Here is a 12,650-nt window from a genome sequence, read left to right on the forward strand (position 1 = left end):
TGTTTACAGGGAAGCCACTCCTGGTTCTGACAGAGCACATTGCCCCAGACAGCCTCTGCCATCACAGAGGCAGTTCCAAACTCTAAACTCTATGAAGAAATCTTATCTCCACACCAAATTTGACCCAGTGCAAAACAGAAACCGAATTCCCCTCCAAGCATAACAGACAGAACAACAAAACATTTGGAAAATGTTGGTTTTACCATATCACAAGCCTGAAACCACATTACACACATCTCTTAATGAGGGTAATAAGCTTTAACTTGACATGCTCTGAACTGAGCTCATCATCCACTTAGAGCAATCCTCCCTCCAGTGCCTGGTAGAGCACGCTGGGATCGCTTGGCCAACATTTCACACCTTTGCATTTGCCAGCATTTGTTTCTGGCTCCAAAACAAGCTCACAACACGCTGAAGATTCCCAAAGGGTATCCAGAGGGGCAGAGAGTTGGTGCAGAAGCTGCTGATGAGCTCATTGCAGTGCTCACCCCCCTCCTCACCTTACAGGATGCTTAATTACAAAGGGTTCCTGTGGGATTCACACCTCACAGCTCTCAACTGCTCTGCTGAAAGGTGCGTGGGGTTCCCTCTGCCTCTCCCCTCCCCCTGAATTACCAGAGAATATTTCCCTTCCTACTTCCTCTTGCTTTATCTGCCATCCCCCAGACCACACTGCAGCTGCCCCTGGCTGGCAGATTCTCACTGGAAATAGCCAGGCAGTTCCCAGTTTGTAATCCTCTTCACTGGGATTGCCTTTAATCCTGTGTAATTGGGCATACCACATTCTAATACGTAGGAAAGTTCTTTTATGCAAAGCCTGGAGACCACAAGGAGAGTTGTGCTGTTGGTAAAGGATTTCCCCAGCAGATCAGCTCACCTGTCTGAGCTCCTGCCTCCAAACAGGCTCCTGCTCAGCAGTGCCACATTGCAAAATTCACTCATCCATACTCAGTGTTGCTGCCAGAAGAGACAGAGTTTCACATCATTCTGCTCAGCCTCATTTGTGTCTGGAAAAGTGACTTTTGTCTCACTCCCTAGCTTGCAAATTACTTAGTGCTTACTTGTGTACTGATGTTTAGAAAATCTCCTTGGTCTGTTTCAGCCATCCAACTTCACAGCTTGTCCTGATAGCATCTTGCAGGAGGAAAGTCCACAAATTCACCTTGCTCTGTATAAAGACAAATTTACCTTTTAGAATGAGCATCAGCTTTATCTTTGTATGATCTCTCACCATACAAACATGGTTATGAGCCTTTTCTGTCCCTGAAACCAGTTTACTGAGGTAGTTTCACTGAGCAATTAGGTTTTGAAACACAGCAACTAACTTCACAGTCTACTTATAGCAGTACTTAGGAGCATCTCACAGGCTGAGCCAATGCTTTTTTAATCAAGATTTCTACAGAACTAGCCAAACATATCTCCTTAAAAACACATTGCCTAAAAATCTGTAAGTTTTGACAAAGAAATGCAGATTGGTGCCGAGCTTGGAATACACTGTTTTCTCCCATGAGCAGCATCGATGCAAACTCTGGTCTGGAAGGAAGGACAACTCTGGCTCTTGCCTCCAGCTCAGTGCAGGACACGAAGCATTTGCTGATCACCCTCCAGAGAAGCAGCTCAATGCCCATCAGGCTGTAGCTGTGGTCCTGCTGTAGTTTCTCAAAAAAGGTAAATGATTTAGGGGTGCTTGCTAAGGGATTCTCTCCCCCCAGGCCTCCCATTCCTTTTTTCCTGTCTGTGAGTTCAAAAGGAAAGTTTGCTGTTACTGACACAGCATTACAATTAGCTAAGTCCTCTGCAATGCACTGTGAACTCTTCTCACCCACAAATCCCCAAATCAATCAAGGTTCACTGCCCTGTGGACATACGTGGGCATGCCATGGTCTAACCAACTTACCAACAACATTTTTTTCATTTCCTCAGTAGTATGGAAACAGGTTTTTATCTTTTTCCCCCTTCACATTACACTATATTCAGATTTCTTCGATAAATTCTTTAGATGAACATATTCCAGCCAGCAGGTTACTTTCAAACTCTCCACATTGATTATTGAAGGAAGCACCAGACATGATCCATGACAGCTCCTGCACAACTGCTCACCTGAGACAGGCAGAGCTGTTCTGTTCCTGGCTTATGAGAGCAATGGCCTACATTTGAAAGGAGGGTTTTGATAATGCCCAGGCAACCACTGGCTATAGCAAACTAATTTGTCTTCTTTTCTGTGAATTTCTATAAAACAAAACTAATGCTGATATGAATCAAGTGGAAAAGGGATGTGACTATAGAAGTTTTTGTCCTTAATCTCATTAATATTTCTTGGTGAAAACACTCACACTATTTTCAGTGCAGTACTATCCAGCCTACCAGAAAAGTTCAATGTGAATTTTTGTATTTTACTCAAATATGCTTCTATTTATATTGTTTCAACACAAAAAAAATAGTGCATTATAAAGCATGTATGCATATTTATGCTTACCTGTCTATAAACTATCTGTACCTTCTTCATTTTTCAAATACTGCATTCATGAACAATGATGTATTCAGCTGTATGAGAGACCGTGCACTTTACATTTTTGAGAAGTTAATGCACTTCTATAATCAAATTTAACCTTTCAAAACTGTTCTGTATTTACCTGTGTGTTTTTCAGACCATTGAGTAAATGCCCATACTTTAACCAATTAATGAGCAACGATATTAGGAAGGAATTGCAATTTTTCCACAACCCTGAGAAATTATGAACACTGAAAGAAGAAATAAAAAACAAGCCAACCAACTTCCACCCCTTTCTTGGTATTTGGTAACACACAGGGTTGTTAACATTTTCTCCAGTGTTATTCTTTCTCCCTTTATCTCCATCTCAGAAGGATTTGCAGTTCAGGTCACTGTAATATATTGCACTCTAACATGTTGTGCCTGAAATTTCCAGTAAGGCACACAGCTCTTCTTGGCTTTCTCTAGGCATCAACTACTAAGTCTTTCAGGCCTGTCTTTAAATCTCAGCCTTTAATACTGCTGGATATCACAGCACAGATATAGATTTACAACTATAGGTCTCTTTAACCAACCAAAGATAAAGCATGACAATATGGCATTGCCACTTTGGAGGATAGGCTGCTGCAGAGGAGATGTGTGAGGCCTTGAAATTGATTGTTTGAAGAACACCAGGGCATACATAGAGGGAGAAAAAATAAGAGGGGAAGAGAGAGAGGGACTGATTTGTAAATGTAGACAGAAACTTCTTCACATATCATTCAGGGGATATCTGGATTTACTGATCAGATATAGTTTGTCTAATCTGACTTCAAAATTATTGTTCACCCCTTAAAATACCTGAGTTGTATGAGACAAGATAGGAGTCTTTAAGAGGCTGGCAGGGTGAGGAGAGGAAGAGAAAGAGGGAGACAGAAAGTCAACAGATCAATAAAAGCACTTTAGGATAATGGCTCTACCTTGAGCAGACTGGCTCTGGATTCCAGGCCAGCCCCAGCACTGCCAGGAAATGTGGGTTTGCCTGAGTGAAATGTTGAATTCACAGCACTGTGGCAGGAGGTGAGGCTCTGGTTCTGTCCCATCCTGTTGCAGGGTGCATTTCCCTTCCTGCCCATCCTCAATCTCATGTGGTGTCCTCAGTATGGTCAGCAAGAACACAATCAGGGAGCCTGGGGGTTTGCAGCTTTCTGGAAAGAAAGACAGTAAAAAGAAGCATTAGGACAGAGTGGAGTGAAAAGTTGGGGCACAGAGGTGTAAGAACATTGCTTTCCCTTTCCCACCTGTTTGTGGCTAGGTTGGTTTTGGGTTTTCTTGTGCCCTTTCATGAGCAGTTACCTGGAGACAACAGAGAGCCTGAGTTGGGCCAGAGATGATGTTCCAGGAGTGAGATCCAATATTTCATCTGGGCACCACCTCCAAGAGACTTCCCAACCCGATGGAATTTTATTACAGTAAGGGCCCCATCTACTGCCAAAAATTTGCAGTGAATCAAACTACATATTAAAATATCTTTTCTTTCATTGAAAGACTTTGATTAAATGACTCCCAACAATCTCTCACTGTCATCCCCACAAATGACAGATCATCCATGAGCAGCAGCCAGCTTCACTATGTTGCAAGTGAATGCACAATTCAGAAAAGGCTGCCCTTGGACCAGGAAAAACAAAAAGTCATGCAAATCTTAACTTCTTGCTGTACAACCTGAACTTAAAAGGCTTCCATATAGCAGGAAGATTTGGGTTGCTCAGGGGTTTGTAACAACATATGCAGAACCCATAATCTCGTGACTGTGGCACAAAATCAAGTGTTGGAAGCAGAAGAACTGAGACCTGAGTAGATGAGAAAATACTTAATTCAGATGGAAGAGAATATTTGTAGTAACATAGAAGTGGTGAACTGTGGGGGGCAGGTCATGCTCAAGGGTTAATTTACACAGTTTAAGCTACTCTTGGGCTGGTGGAGTATTTTAGAAGCTCTCAATGTTTTTCAGGGGAACATTTTCCCCCATTAGCCCAATACAAATAGTCACATGAGTGGATGGCCCCATAGACTGATAGCTAGAATGTCTGCTAGGTGCCAGCATTTCTGCAGGAAGGACCTTAATTCACTGCAAGGTGAATTATCCATGCCTGGCAGGATGTGAGTGGTGAATTCCTGCTGCAGAGCTGCCCCTGCAGCCACCCACACACCACCCTCCCTAAAGGAAAGCAGCAGCTCTGTTTCTCAGGACCAAGTAAGGGGAGCACAACAAAATGAGGAGAAACTGTATTAAGACAAACATCAAAGATTGTTTCTCTTTAATTACCCTTTCTTAGTATCTTTGCTCATCAGCTGGAACTCCCTGTTGCTTTTCTAAAGTAAACAAAACAGTGAGGGTTTTAATACTGACCCACCTCACTTCTTTGGTCTGACTAATTGCTGAAACTGGCCATAAATTGTCCACTTTGTGACAGTCTGAATAGCCTCATTTATTCTGGACAGCACACATCTGTTTTTGTGCACACACACACACACACACACACGTGCACACTTCCACAAACACACCCCTCTGTCCTGCAGCAGGACTGCCCAGGGCTGGGGACAGCCAGTGTACAATTTCAGCCCCATATTGAGTTTTGGCTGCTGTTGAGGTCCCTGAGGCTGGAGAGAAATACAGCTCTCAGAAGGGAAATGGCATGTAAACACAGTTCTTAGATTGGTCTGCATGGAAAATGTTCCCTTTGGACAAGGCTGGCGGAGGAACCACAGGAGGAAGGTTGGGAAAAAGATGCTTGCAACCAGGTGGAGGGAAATACTACAAAATGCATCTGTGCTTTCTCCTCTTGAAGCAGAGACAGATTCCCACCAGCCTGAGCAACCAGCAAGAGGAGAGCACAGGCAGCCAGGGGAATGAGTGGTGCTGAGCCAGACAATGCCTGTTCAGACCCTTGGTTCACATTTCTGACATGAAAAAAATCTCACTTTGTACATATTTCAACATACCATATGACTTAATGAAGAAAAGATCTAAGCAGCCAATCTAGCTTCTTTTTTTCCCCTCTCATAAAACTGAGTAACATGTAAGTAATACTTTCATCATGCTTACTCCAGCTGCTTTAGCTGTAACAGTCAATAAATAGGCTATTTAATTTTAATCAGTGCTTTCTCTCATATGCACAGGTCCCAGCTTGTTGCTCACTTAACACCTAAGCTATTTTTTTAAACTCAAACTCCACCATTTTTCATCAGCACATCGATGACAGACATGGAGGAAGGGGAGGAATTCCTCTCTGTGTGTCACTCACACATTTTGATGAACAGCAAGGCGATGGCCTTGGCTCCTGGGCTCAGTAGTGGTGTGAGCAGCCTTAGCCCCTAGCCAGGGCAGTGCTGTCTGCCCAGGGCAATTCAGAGCCTTTTCCCCACCTTCACCTTCTCCTCACCTTCACTTCTCCTGCAGGAGGCACAGCAAAGGGCTGGGAAAGCAAGAAGAGCTCTACATGTAAGTGCAAAAATTCATTGGGAAGATGTTCAGACATCTTCACACAGTTTACACAACCATCCATTAACACAAAAAGAAGAATTTCTCAAGAACTCTGACAGCACAAAACATTTGAGGGGTTTTACAGGGTTTTCTCTTTAGGTTTCCATAGGATTTTTTTTCCTTTATTCCTGGTGAGAAAGCTTACGCCTTTAATTCCATAACTATAAACTAAATAATATATCAGGGTTGGGTTTTTTTTTTTTTCTGTCAGGCATGGCAATGGTACTGAATGTATGCAAAGTTTCCACTAAAGGTTTTTGTAACTTAATTTTCCTCCAGAGATTAGAGGAAGCCAGATATTCTGTTTCTTGCTGGAACTTGGCTGGTAGCCACGCTGCGCTCCCTTTCCTTGTCATCCATCCCCAGCCCCCGGCACTGTTAATCAGATGGCTGTATCTTCCCTATATTTCTCCTGTCAAGCTATTAAGGGGATACGGAAGAGAGAAAGAGGAGAATCAGCTGAGATATAAACCAGCCCAGGTCCCAGAGTGCCTCTCCCCCTTCTCAAGGTTGAGCTGGCTGTGTTACTGCAACCCTCCTGGCAGAGCAAAGGAGAAGTGTGCTTTCCTGCCCCCGGAGTAAATGGCTGAGGTTTGTTCCCCAAATGGGGAGGGAATGCAGAGATTCTTCTGCATCACAGCCCTGTAAAAGCATAAAACCTCAGCATGGAGAGGGAGCAAAATAACAGAGCCTGGGCTACAGCCTGGAGATGTTCCTCTTTGGCCACGCTATGCTCCTGCCTGCTCGAGGGGAGAGCAGCCTTGACTGGGGCTTTATGGAGGTGATAGCAGAGAGTTATCTCAGCTCCCTGAGTTTTGGCAGCTTCCTTTGCTAGGGAATTCCTGGCATGTGCTCAGCAGCGAGTGGAGGTGGTTGGCTGCAGAAAAAGCTTTTTAAGGTTCACAAAGAACCCCCAGATCCAAGTCAGATTTAGGGCTGAAAACGCTGATTTTATCACATTGCTCCCTCCTCCTCTGCCTTTGAAGCAGAACAGAAATGCTCAGTCCAGCACACCCCATGTCCGTGGAGAGCTTTTCCTCCCTTTGAAAGGCTCCATGGGGACCCTCTATCTTCACTAGGAGACAAAATGAACTCCCCACTCTGGATATCTGGACTTTGAAAATAGTTGGATCCCAGCGTTTTTGGCTGGGTCTACCTCCCATCCTTGCACATATCAATAAATGAGGAAAAACCTGGCTAACATGGCTCATCAGAACACATCAGAAACAGCAACTGCTGCATGATCTTGGCCTAGGCTCTCTCTTTGTAACCAACCAGGTAACAAATAATCAGGAACACCATGAAAATACTCTATTTTTCTAGCAATTTGAGAGGCTGTGGCTTCACAGAGGCTGTGGCTTCATTCATCCTGATGCTCATCAGGAGTGCATCAGACCCTGCACTCCAGCAACAGAGATTGATTTTATTTTAGGCAAGTCCGCTTTGCTGAACAGTTCTCTGATTTTAAAAAGTACTTAGGTTTTTAGGAGACACTCAGTGAGATGGGGGCTCACCTGAGCTGTTTTGGAAAATGCAATTTAGATGTAAAATAAGATTTACATGGGTAATCCCTAAGTTCCTTTGAAAACAAAATGTTCATATACTAGATAAACATCTCTGGATAAGCATGATGGCACAATGGGTCACTGGACAGATTTTTGTCTAAAGCTATGTTTAACAGAGAGGAAAATCACTTTGAGTTACCAATACCCAAGTTACTTTTTCAGGCAAAACTTACTCATTTCATAAAGACCCTCAGATTAAGGAATGAGATGACAACTTCTGAGTGTACCTTAATGACGTGTTTACTGTAGACCATCTTCTCTCTGGCTAAGTTAGAAATAATTTCTTTGTTTGTGACATTCTAATGAAATCAGCCCCTTCCCTTTGGATTTTGGTTTCCTTTTGTACCTAGAAAGAGAAAATAAAGACATTTCTATAAGGAATACACCTGGAGAATATTTAACAGATATGCACCCGGTATTTCCAGATAAACGTTTGCAAAAAGTCCTCATACAAGGAGGTGAGAAAGAGCACAGAAATGTGTGTGTGCCTGAAACAGCAGGTGCCACTGAGTGCTTCTCACATCCTTCTATATTCCAGAGCAGCTCAGCTTTCCTGTTCAAACTCACCTGCCTGAGCATCCTCCCCAGCCAGGCTGCCCTTGCTGCAACCTTTTGTCTTTCACTCGCCTTTCCTTCCTTTATCTCTGTTCTATAACCATTATCACCATCAGCATAACTCCTTAAGATACACCTAGACATCATTTGGCCAATGAATGCATTTCACACAACATTAGTCATATTGTACTGTGGATAATTTTTATGATATTGCTGTGCCTCTCCTTGGTGCGTTGTTGCAGTTTAATTTCTACATATTCTGCTGCTGATGTAGTGTCACTCAGCTGTAACCAGAGAGAGCATGATGGGTTTGTATTATTGCAACTAATTTTCCCTTTAAAAAAAAGAAAGAATGAAGGAAAGAAAAATAAGAGAAAAGAGAAAAAGAAAAGAAGAGAAAAGAGAAAGAAAGAGAGAAAAAAAAGCAAAGGGAAAAGGGAAGGGGAAGTAAAAAAAGGTTTTTTCTTAAGTATGTCTGCTTTCTAGGATTAGTAAACAGACAAACTGTCCTGCAGGGTCTGTGGAGAGCCAGATCCCAACTCTGCCCAGCAAAAAAGGATTTAGATTCAGGGTTATATTTCAGGCCCATTACATAAATAAGTATCTGCTGCAAATTTGTGTTTTGAACCAATTTTCCACAAAGTTCAGGGTACGAGTTTCATATCTTCAAGAATTCTTCAGACCCTGTCCAGCTACTCATCTTTACCAGATGAGCTAATACCAGTTATCTGCTTCCCTTCCAAACAGTGATGCCCGTTCTGTGGTTGGATTTTAATGTTACAGATCAATTTTCAGCCCCAGGCATCAGTTTTACATTTAGATGTGCAGGGCAGCTCTGCTGAAGCCTATCAACTGTTCTGGGTATTCAACAGCCCTATCAGCATCTCCACAAAGCACTGACCACACTGCTTTCAGTGCATCTGCTCAGCGATAGAGTTTCCCATATGGAAATGTTTTGCAAAAATAAAGGATTACTTGGAAAGGCACTGGGCTAACCCTGCTGAGTATCTGCTTTTCTTCTCCTGAGCTCTCCAGTGTGGGACGTCACTGCTGGTATTTTGGACAGTGACCATAAGGTCATGAGACTGAGTGACTGAGACTCCCTCAGCTCTTTGTTTACCTCTGGAAGACAAAACAATTGATAGTTTCACCTAATAAACAAGAGTTTTGTTTAATTCTTTTAAAATGCTGGTTTATTTTTGAAGCAGCTAAGTGTGTCCCACATATGTGAACCCAGACTGACAGATTATGTTCCCTTGAGTAATGACATCTCACTCTTACTACAGCCAATCATAGTGTAAACCTTTATTTTGCCCCATTGATTTTAGTCTGAGATCTTTAAAAATATTTCTTGCCCTACAGGTTTACTCCTCCAAGCTGAGTGCACTAAAAAGACATAACTCACTGCACCATAAGTAGAGTTATTTGACTCTGAAGATAAAATAATCTGCGTTGCTAAAGAAGAGCTAATCTCCTGGGCTGAGATCCTAAAAGTATTTTGGTACCTTGAAGGGCTTGGGTGTTCACCCCCTTGAGTTGTTATGAAATAGTTGTGTTCTTGTGGGCTGAGAGAGTGCAAGGAGTGCAAGGATATTTCAGGTTCCTGTTCTGAAAGAGGAGTTCAGCATCTTAAAGCTCCACCATTTCCTTTAAGGAAAAGGGGTTTTGCACCTTCTCTGAGGACCAGTTACAATAAAAGACCTTGGCATACTTAATATGCTTTGCATTTCATATCCCATAATACAGGCAGATTCAAGGAGGAACTACAATCTTCTACTTTTATTCCTCCTCAGGTCCTCTAAATGCATTCACTCAAAACATCTGCCCAGAGAGAAGGGGAACCATAGCTGTTTTCTAAGTTTCCCTCTGACCTCTCTCATCAACTTGAGCAGATATTTTGAAAGGTATTTTATAGCATCACAGGGACATCTTCCACTGGCCCAGGTTGCTCCAATCCCTGTCCATCCTGGCCTTGGAAATTCTTCCACACAAGAGCAAACCCAGGCCATGCCAAAATGAGGGTGTGAGAATGTCCATAAGCACTTGGCCCATATAGAAGTTCTTATCATGCTTTGCCCCATGAATCAACCCTTTCAATTAAGTTAGGTGGGGGATATAATGATGTTTATATTTGCAATTATAGCTTTAAATTAGGATCAATAGAGGCAGCTACAGCCCTACCATGCCAACAGCCCTGAATGGTTCAGAGGTTTTTAGAGAACCCATTTCTAAAATAAAATCATCCATTTTCTATTAAAAATATAATAAGATATTATAGGAAACATACTTAGACCTTAGTACAAGAAAAAGGCTCAAGAAATATTACTTGGTTTTTGTTGTTTTTAGGCATCAAGCCAGCAAGACCTTCTTCCCTAGGGTTGCTTTCCCTGTGGGCTTTCCATGCTCACATCTGGAATAATGGGGGTGGGAACCAGGCCAGGTCAAAACTGACTCTGTCAGAAGAGAAAAGGAAAATACACATCTATTCTGCTACCATCCTCTATTTCTGACTTCTTTAGTGTAAAACTGTGCTTGATAAGAAGCTTCTGCTATAGAAAGCTTTTGCTTGAGTTTTTTTGACAGACTCTTGCAAGTTAGGATTCTGTGTGGCAAAACATGCACTGCTCTCAGCTTGCACAAACTGTGACTATAAAAAACAAAAAAAGACTTTACTAAATTGAAATTTTAACACAGTTTTCTAGGGAATTGAGGCTGGTTACCTTATTTTTAAGAAATCAGTCAAAAGGAGGCATATACTTGTATCAAAATGAGAGCTTATCTGAGAATGAAATTGCAACAAAAGAACCTATTTTTCATGAGTTTCAAATTTCACAGCATATTTCATAGTTGTTGTACAAGTTGGGGTAATATCTGCTGTGATTTATAGGGGAATGGTGCTGTAAGAAGCCTCCCTTCTAATTATAACTGGTTATGAGGTACATCACTCATATCAGCCTGAAATTTACTTCCATCTCCAGCATGAGCTTCTTTTTTTTGCCTGTTTATTGTCGCAAACTGGCCACAGAAATGCTGATAAAGACATTACAGAAAATGTTATTAACTTAATCCCTTCCCAGCTGAGGTTCCTACTTTTAATACAAACTGATTTGGAGTCTTTGTTTACACGTTGCATTGTGTCAGACAGCAAACATTATCTCTCTTACGGAAAGTTGTGCAATGAAAGCCTTTCCTGCTCCATGGGCTCCATTAGGCAGGACAGCTAACTTTGAGAGAATATGCAAAAGAACCTATAAATCCAGTGGTTCCCTCCACTTTTACAGGCAGTGTGTGCAAGGGCTTCACACGTACAGTAGATGTTTCATTTGAATGCAAAACATGCTAAAATTTGTACTGAAAAGCACTTAGGCTTTAAAAACATGCCATAATTCTAAGAAGAAAAATGCCTGACATATCTTTTGGCTGATTTCAAATTCATATATATTTTTTAAATGATCTACAGAGCCTAAGCTGTGCATTTTATACAACAGGATGATAACCATTCCCATTCCCCTCCATCTAATCCACCGATGGTCTTGATTTATTGGCCAGTCGTGCATAGTGCACTGCCCCTCCCGAAATTCGTGCTGTAATTTTAATTTCTGTTGTTGCTGCTGCTGCTATCTGGATGCAGGGCTTGCCATGAAGATAGCATGGGCTTACCCTGTAAACATAATTGATGCTATCGAAGATAATGATTTAGGATATCATCCATCTCCAGCACAGCTTGCCATTACGTGACTTGTTCTTGCAGGTATCTGATTTGTATCATAGACGAGCTGGCTTGATTGCTGTTTTGCCATAGAGTAATAGTTCCCTGGTTTCCACTGACAGACTGAGTCTCCCTTGATCACTCAGGTGATCAGTCAACACATGAGTTAATTATGGGTGAAGGGGTGTCTGAAGCCCAAAGATCAAAAGATACGCACGAGGTCTTCTCCAAGTCGTTATTCACCTTCTTAAGCATCAGGCAGTCAGTTCAGATTCCTGTCTCCTGCACTGTCCTTAAATAAAATTATATAACAGTAGGAAACCTGAATTAGAGTCTCCTAAAGATACAGAATGAAACATCCACTTTCTCCAAAAAAAGAGAAAAAAGAATCCACATGTGCAAAGCTGCCTACATGAGGGAAGTCAGGGGTACTCTAATTTACTTTTCATTAAAAAAAAAAGAAGTCATTTATGTAATCAATGGTAGGTGTTTCGAGGTGGACAACCCAACAGTTTGCCAAAAGGTTCTCACCAGTTTCCCCAGTAAAATTTCTCAGGTTTTAACCAGCCTTTCAAGGAGATATGTCAGATATTGCCATCATTGTTACTTCCATGCACAAAGAATAGAATTTATTGGCAGAAATCAGGAGCTAGTGGACAAAATCATAAGAACCCCTCCTGAAATGTAAAGGAAAATCAGTTCTCCCCAAAACTTCTTTTTTTTCTTTCCAACTACCCTCAAAACTCAAATGCATGCATTAATATTCCCAGAAGCTAATTCTAATTCCTGTCCTGGATCACCTGTGTG

General features: G+C 42.0%; 1 long non-coding RNA gene across 2 annotated transcripts in view; it reads right to left on the bottom strand.

Annotated features, from left to right (window-relative positions):
- Window positions 1-1,566: 1,566 nt before the first annotated feature.
- LOC146428811 (uncharacterized) overlaps window positions 1,567-12,650 on the bottom strand; it is an 87,812-nt gene continuing 76,728 nt past the window's right edge. For both annotated transcript variants that reach the window (XR_014855926.1, XR_014855927.1), the window contains exons 2-8: window positions 10,461-10,587; window positions 7,807-7,925; window positions 5,776-5,946; window positions 4,193-4,320; window positions 3,772-3,826; window positions 3,451-3,678; window positions 1,567-1,735 (exon numbers count right to left, since the gene is read on the bottom strand). This is a non-coding gene — a long non-coding RNA (uncharacterized LOC146428811). The remainder of the gene's footprint in view (window positions 1,736-3,450; window positions 3,679-3,771; window positions 3,827-4,192; window positions 4,321-5,775; window positions 5,947-7,806; window positions 7,926-10,460; window positions 10,588-12,650) is intronic.

This window comes from Lichenostomus cassidix, chromosome 20, assembly GCF_008360975.1.
Source record: "Lichenostomus cassidix isolate B80296 chromosome 20, HeHo_3.0, whole genome shotgun sequence".
NCBI classification, from domain to species: domain Eukaryota; kingdom Metazoa; phylum Chordata; class Aves; order Passeriformes; family Meliphagidae; genus Lichenostomus; species Lichenostomus cassidix.